The following is a 6614-nucleotide window of genomic DNA, read 5'->3' on the forward strand; positions in this document are numbered from 1 at the left end:
GGCCAACTCTCTTCCCTGCACAGGGCACACACATGTCTTTCAGTGCTGCCCGTTCCATCCAGCCCCTGCTTGCCAGCCGTCCTTTAATCCCTGCCTTCCAGCACCCTGCACACCCAGCGCTCCTCACATTCCACAGGGTCAGTACCCAGCTCCCAGAGCTCTTTCATCATTGGAAGATCAGACGGTTGTTGCTAAGCAGAGCACACCGGGCACAGAGACAGCCAGCTGCCTAGCTGACGCTCATTCACGGTGTTTCTCAGTTTGCCTGGGTTATGAGTGGAGGAAGCAATGATTTCTCAGTTTATTGCAAAAGCCGATTTACCTTGATGACCTGTGAGTAAATGATAGCTATGTCCTATGACTTTCAGTTTACTCAGACTCCAGGAAGAAAACATTTATTCAGTTTATATTATTTGCAGAAGAATAGATAGCTCTGCAGGGTCGCAGGGAGTCACAAAAGACATTATAATGGGTCATCGGGACAGTTGTGACTTGTGACTCATTTTTGCTTAGAAAAACATATGACAAATGTGTCATGGGGATCAGCAGATGGTGTAATGGTTATGTCGCTGGACTCCCACATAGTCGACTGTGGTCCAAGTCCTAGACCCATTGACTTAAAACTCACGCTGGGTGTGTATGCGTGCCCAAAATCCCGAGAGGAGAATGGAGGAGAAGGGATTGCGATGTGCCCATCTCTCCGGGAGGGTGGGGTGGAGATGTGATTTATCGCCTTCTGTCTCTCTGTCTGTCTGGTGAGTGTATGGGCTCTGTAGTAAAAATCTCTCAAAAGAAAAAGAAAAATATGTCATGACTTTACATATGACTTGATAGATGACACTTAAAAAAAGAACATTTAAGAGACTCAAGAATGGAAAGTTACCGTGTACAGTAATGTCTTTGACTTGCTTGACATGCAGTTGTTTATGCTTTGAGAACCCATCTCACATGTTGTAAAAACGTACAAGGATTAAATGTAAGAAAATAAATTTTAAAAAGAAATAGATGGCACTGAACTCGTCTCAGATAGTAAGGCTGCAAGTTTGGATTGGGCAGGGTTGTCTTTATGGGCCAGCTTTTCGTTCTCCTTAATCAAATAGCCTGATTTCAGCTGGGTATGACTGTGGGCGTGCTGACTTTTAACTTACATGGGTCACTTGAAATCAGATAGAAGTAAAACGAAATTCTGTTTTCACTTGGTAGTAGCACCATAGTGTGTCCTCAATTACTTTCCTTCTCTGAGAGTCAATGTCCTTTCTCATTTGTAAAATGTGGAGGTAGTCACAGTCATCATGAACCAGAGGACATGTGTGTAAAGGCTTCCCAGTGCGCATTACAGAGTTATTACTCAGTTTGCGTGACGGCCCCTCTCCAGTGTTGTATGGACATAAATGTGTAGTTAAACTTTATTTTAATCCTGAAAAATGTCTATGCTGGTCAATATTCTCTTTCAAAGTATTAATACCACAGGCTTGGTACAGTGGGAAATGGAATGATATTTCTGATCTAAAAGAATTTCTGACTTAACTCACATTGATAGTACTGAATGTTAGTGGTTGTGGAGCGTTGGCCCAAGACTTGATGAAATAATTAATGAGTATCATTCACTGTTTTTTATATATAGGGCTAAATAGAATATATTCCCATACTATCAGTTTCCAAGCTCTCAATAGTTAGAAGAGTAAGAAGGATCAGATCTTAAAAATACCAAGCATGGCATTTCTGTCATGGTAGACAATCACTACATTTTTGTTGAATGAGGAATGCATAGTGAATTTCCCAATGGAGGCTGGAACTCTGATTCCCCATGCAGAGCTTGGAATGTTCATTGTGGAAGGATTCTCAACTTCCCAGTGGTAGGTAGTTCACAAGCCCTTTAGAAATCTTTCTCTCATGGCTGATGGGCTGTTGACATTTATTGGATGCTGCCTGGGTGCTAATCACCTCACTCATTTACATCCTTATCTCTTTCATTTCTCTCATCCATGCCTCCCCATGGGCTATTCCTGAACTAAAAGGGAACAATGTCATCACTTAGAAAATACACACACTTTCCTTGGCTTTTTTGGCTAATTTATAATCATTGGTGTGTGGGATGGGGAGACAGGGTACCAGCTTGGTAGCTGGAAAAAAAGGAAAAATTAAAGCTAACCAAGTCAAACTTGAGCACTGTGAGGCCATGCCTAAAGAAATACTAAGGAAGGAAAAGATATATTTACAAATACCAAATAGCATATGTGACCTTTAAAGAGTTAACTGTGGTGTTTCCCATTTTAAAATATCTTTTTCATCTTATGGGATCTTATTTTTTTGGCTTTAAGTTATAATTGACAAACATTGTGTATTTATTTAAAATATACAAGTGGATGTTTTTCATATTATTTGTTAAAAACTCCTTTTGCCATAGGGTGCCTGAACTCACCAGGGTGAGACAGAGAGAGGCACAGAGAGGGATTACAATGCTGCAATCTCTTCTCAGGGGGATTACAATGCTGCAATCTCTTCTCAGTTCTCCCCTCTGGATTTTGGGCATGCACTCATATGTGCCTGGAATGACTGTCAAGCTGCTGGGTCTGGGACTTGAACTGTTGTTGGCCACATGGGAGTCCAGCACCCTAAACTTCATGACACCTGCTGGCCCTAAAAACAATCTTTATTGTATACATTTAAATTATACTACACACACACACACATAAATAAATAAAAATGGTATAGTAGAACAAATTTTGATATTCAAATATGATTACAATCAAGCTCATTAATATATCCATCACTTCACATAGTTACCATTTTCTTTTTCTAAATTTTTTTAAATTTCTGTGTGTGTGTGTGGTAAGAGCACTTAAGATCTACCCTCTTAGCAAATTTCAAGTATACAGCATAATATTGTTAACTATAGTCACCATGCTGTACGTTAGGTCTCCAGAACTTACTCATGAAATAACTGTGGCCAAGACTGAACATCTGGTGAGTGTAGCATGGGGAGAGGAAAAAATTCAATGAATCCTAGGCTCTTTGTTCTCCCTGATGCTTTGCATAGACCTATCACCACATTCTGGGTGCATTGTTCCTTGAGCTGAAAAGAAGTGGCCCGTGACTGGGAAAGGTGAGCAGCGGGCCTACAGCTGGCTTTCTTCCTACTCAGCGACCTTGGCAACTAGGTCTTGAAACCTCTACCAGCCTCAGTTACAGATATGGGGATAACCCACCTTAGAGCGTTGTCTGAGGATCAGAAACTATTTTTTTAAATTTTATTTTACTTTTATTTATCATTATTATTTTCCAATTTGACCAGAAAGAGACAGAGAAAAACAGTAGGCCATGTCAGAGTCTAGCGCCTTTAACCACCATGCCACCTGCTGGCCCCCAGAAGCTATTTTTAAAACTCCGACTACGCATATGGTACTCAAAATCCTGTGATTATTTTCTGAATCTGTTATTTTCCCTAAATCCAGTCCTTCAAAATCACTCCCTTAAAATATATAGTAGTTATTTAGCTGATTTATCTACTAGTCTTGCTACTGGATTAGACACCAAAGTAAACTTTCTAAGTATAAATTCAGAATCTCTTCCCACCTCACAATATTTTGTGCTTAAAGGATATCATCAGCCCTTTTTTTAAGACCCCTGAAGAACTTTTAACTTTTTAATTTGCCAGGGCACTCATGTGCTTTCTGGAGAGAGAGAGAGAAAGATGGAGTGAGCATGAGAAAGTACCTGGCCCCATTCATGGGGAATGGTCCTACTACACTCACTCCTCCTCCATTTCTTCCTCCTTGCAGGATTTTGGGCTTGCACTCACATGTGCCTGGTATGTTTTTCCAACTGCTGGAGGGCTGAGACTCCAAATGGCCATAGGCCATGTGGGAGCCAGTTGTCTTCACTACCATCCCGTCAGCTGGCCCACATTCACAGAGCTTTCTTTTTTCTTTTTTTTTTTTAGGTTTTTGCTTAAAGCATACTTTCTTTTTTCTTTTTTTTTTAGGTTTTTGCGTAAAGCATGTGCACTTGCCAGAGAGAGACTCAGAGAGACTACCCCCGCTCCCCACCCAGGGAGCCTGGCCACACAGCAATCCCTTCTCCTCCATTCTTATCTCAGGATTGTGGGCATGTACACACACACACACACACACAAACACATACTGGCATGAGTTTCAAGCCACTGAGTCTAGGACTGGAACTGTGGTCGGCCATGTGGGAGTCTAGCACCTTAATCAGCATGCCACCTGCTGGCCCCATTCAAATAACTTCCCCATAGATCATTTTGAAAACCTCCTTTTCCTATATGACATTTCGATCCCCAAGGTTGGCTTTATGAGCCAGTGTCTTCTCCAGTTACATGAGGGTCCCTGCTACAAAACCAAGCTCGTGCTTGGTTTAATGCCCTGCTATATACTTCCTGGAATTCCTAGTAATTTTTTCTTTCAACTTGCATTTAGTAAATAATGTTTCATGAAATAACAGAGCATGGACATAGGCAACAGAGGTATGCCAGGCAGCAGATTGCCCATGTATGGGGTCAGATCTGTAGCAGCCGACAGCTGGACAGTTGATTCCACTTCCTGGCACATGCATGCACTGGGCATTCTGGGGGGTCATGGATCCTCAAGGGGATGAGCAGGGCTGGGACCTAGACCCAAATTGGCAGTGACAATGACAGCAGTAGAAGCAGCAGCAGCAACAGCAGCAGGCTACAGTCTTGGGAGACAGGAGTTCAGGGTTGGAACTGTAGTTGGAAGAGGGCTTGCCTGCCAGTCTCGGAGCCTATTTCTGCGCATCTGTACAAACAGGACGTGGCCTAAGTGTAGGGTCAGGAGCTCTGGAGATCAGAAGTAAATGTTGCCCATAAGTTATTACAACATAGAAACATACGAGAAAATTATCAAAACGGTCACAGTTTTGAATACTTGATTTTGAAAACTTCACACATTGCGAAAACAAATATCCACAGGTTGAGAAACAGAAATTAAATTTGAAATTTTAATACTTGACAGAAAGAAATGCTATTTTCATACAAAACTGCACATAGACCATTAGTAAGGAAGACAATTTAAACACCTTGTAATTGAAGACACAGAGATGAAATACACGATGGTATTTTGAATTTTATGCAGATCATGCTTGCAATATTTTGCATAGCTTTCTCAAGATTCAAAAAATGTCTAGGAAGACATAAACAAGTCATTGGATAGATTAGCACTTGAAATTCAGATTTACATAAAATCAATTTTTATGAAAAGTCAATCTTTAAAAATATGATTAAAAAAAATCACTAGCTATAGGGACCAGCAGTTAGTGTAATGGCTATGTCACTGGACTCCCACATAGTCGACCGCGGTTCGAGTCCCGGACCTGATGGCTTAAACTCACGCAGGGCGCGTGCGTGTGCGTGCCCAAGATCCCGAGAGGAGAATAGAGGAAAAGGGATTCTGGCATGGCCATCTCCTCTGGGGGGTGATTTCTCGCTTTCTGTCTTTCTGTTTCTCTCTGTCTGTCTGGCAAGTGCAAAAAATCTCTCCAAAAAAAGAAAAAAAAATCACTAGCTATAGATGCACCAACAATTTACATTATGAAATTTTATCCAAAATATAATCCAATATTGTCACACACTGCAAAATACCCTTAAGGATTTCAGTAAGCTTACATCAGCAAGGTATCATTCTGAAAATAAATAAATGATAAAAAACTATTTTTTTTATTTTATGCTTTTCAAGATTGACTGATGTTGTCTTTTTATTAATGAATTTAATCTATTTATTTATTTTATTAATAAATTAATTCATTTCAGTATCCTGTTGGAATTAGAGTCATGCATATGTTTTTCAAACTACCTGGGCTGGGATTCGAAATGCAATTGGCCATGTAGGATCCGACTCCTTTAACCAGTAGGCTATTTTTTTTTTTTTTTTGATATAGGGTGTGTGGGCTCTCCCAAGAGACAGAGAGACAGAGGGAAAGTGAGAAACCACCCCATTCTTTTTCATTCTCCTCCTGGGAACTTGAGTATACATGCACACATGCCTGGCATGAATTTCAAGCCACCAGGTCTGAGACTCAAACTGTGCTTGGCCATGTGGGAATCCAGTGCCTTAACCAACACACAAGGTGCTGGTCCCACATTACTTTTTCAATTAGCAATAATCGCGCCTCAGATAAACCCCACTGGCCACGATACTGCCACTGCGCAAAGCTGTCCCCCATTACTTTTTAAAAGGAAAAAAAATATTTATGTATTGGTACCTTTATCTGAACTTCTGTCTCTGATTTTTGAACTATGAACCTCACACTTTCATCTTGTACAAGGTCCTACAAAATGCATAGTTGAGTCTTCCCAGCCCCTTCACCATCACTCATCTCCTCTAAGTGCCACACAAACTTTGTTCTACCACCAGTTACGTTCTTTCATCCCTGCATTTACTTGGTTATGTTGAGTCTTCTGCTTAGAATACCCTTGTTGCCTTCTCATCCCTCAAAATTCCATTCACTCTCATACTCAGCTCCACTTATAAAAATACTATATTCCTATAGCATTCTGCCATATTCATTAAAACCTTACTATTTTTACCATCATTACTTGTGTGTATATCTCTCCCTTTGTTAAACTCTGATGTCCT

General features: G+C 40.7%; 1 pseudogene; it reads right to left on the minus strand.

Annotated features, from left to right (window-relative positions):
• Positions 1–6011: 6011 nt before the first annotated feature.
• On the minus strand, positions 6012–6192 carry LOC114009559 (uncharacterized; annotated as a pseudogene).
• Between the last annotated feature and the right edge of the window lie 422 nt (positions 6193–6614).

This window comes from Tupaia chinensis, unplaced genomic scaffold (genome assembly GCF_000334495.1).
Source record: "Tupaia chinensis unplaced genomic scaffold, TupChi_1.0 Scaffold000563_1, whole genome shotgun sequence".
NCBI classification, from domain to species: Eukaryota; Metazoa; Chordata; class Mammalia; order Scandentia; family Tupaiidae; genus Tupaia; species Tupaia belangeri.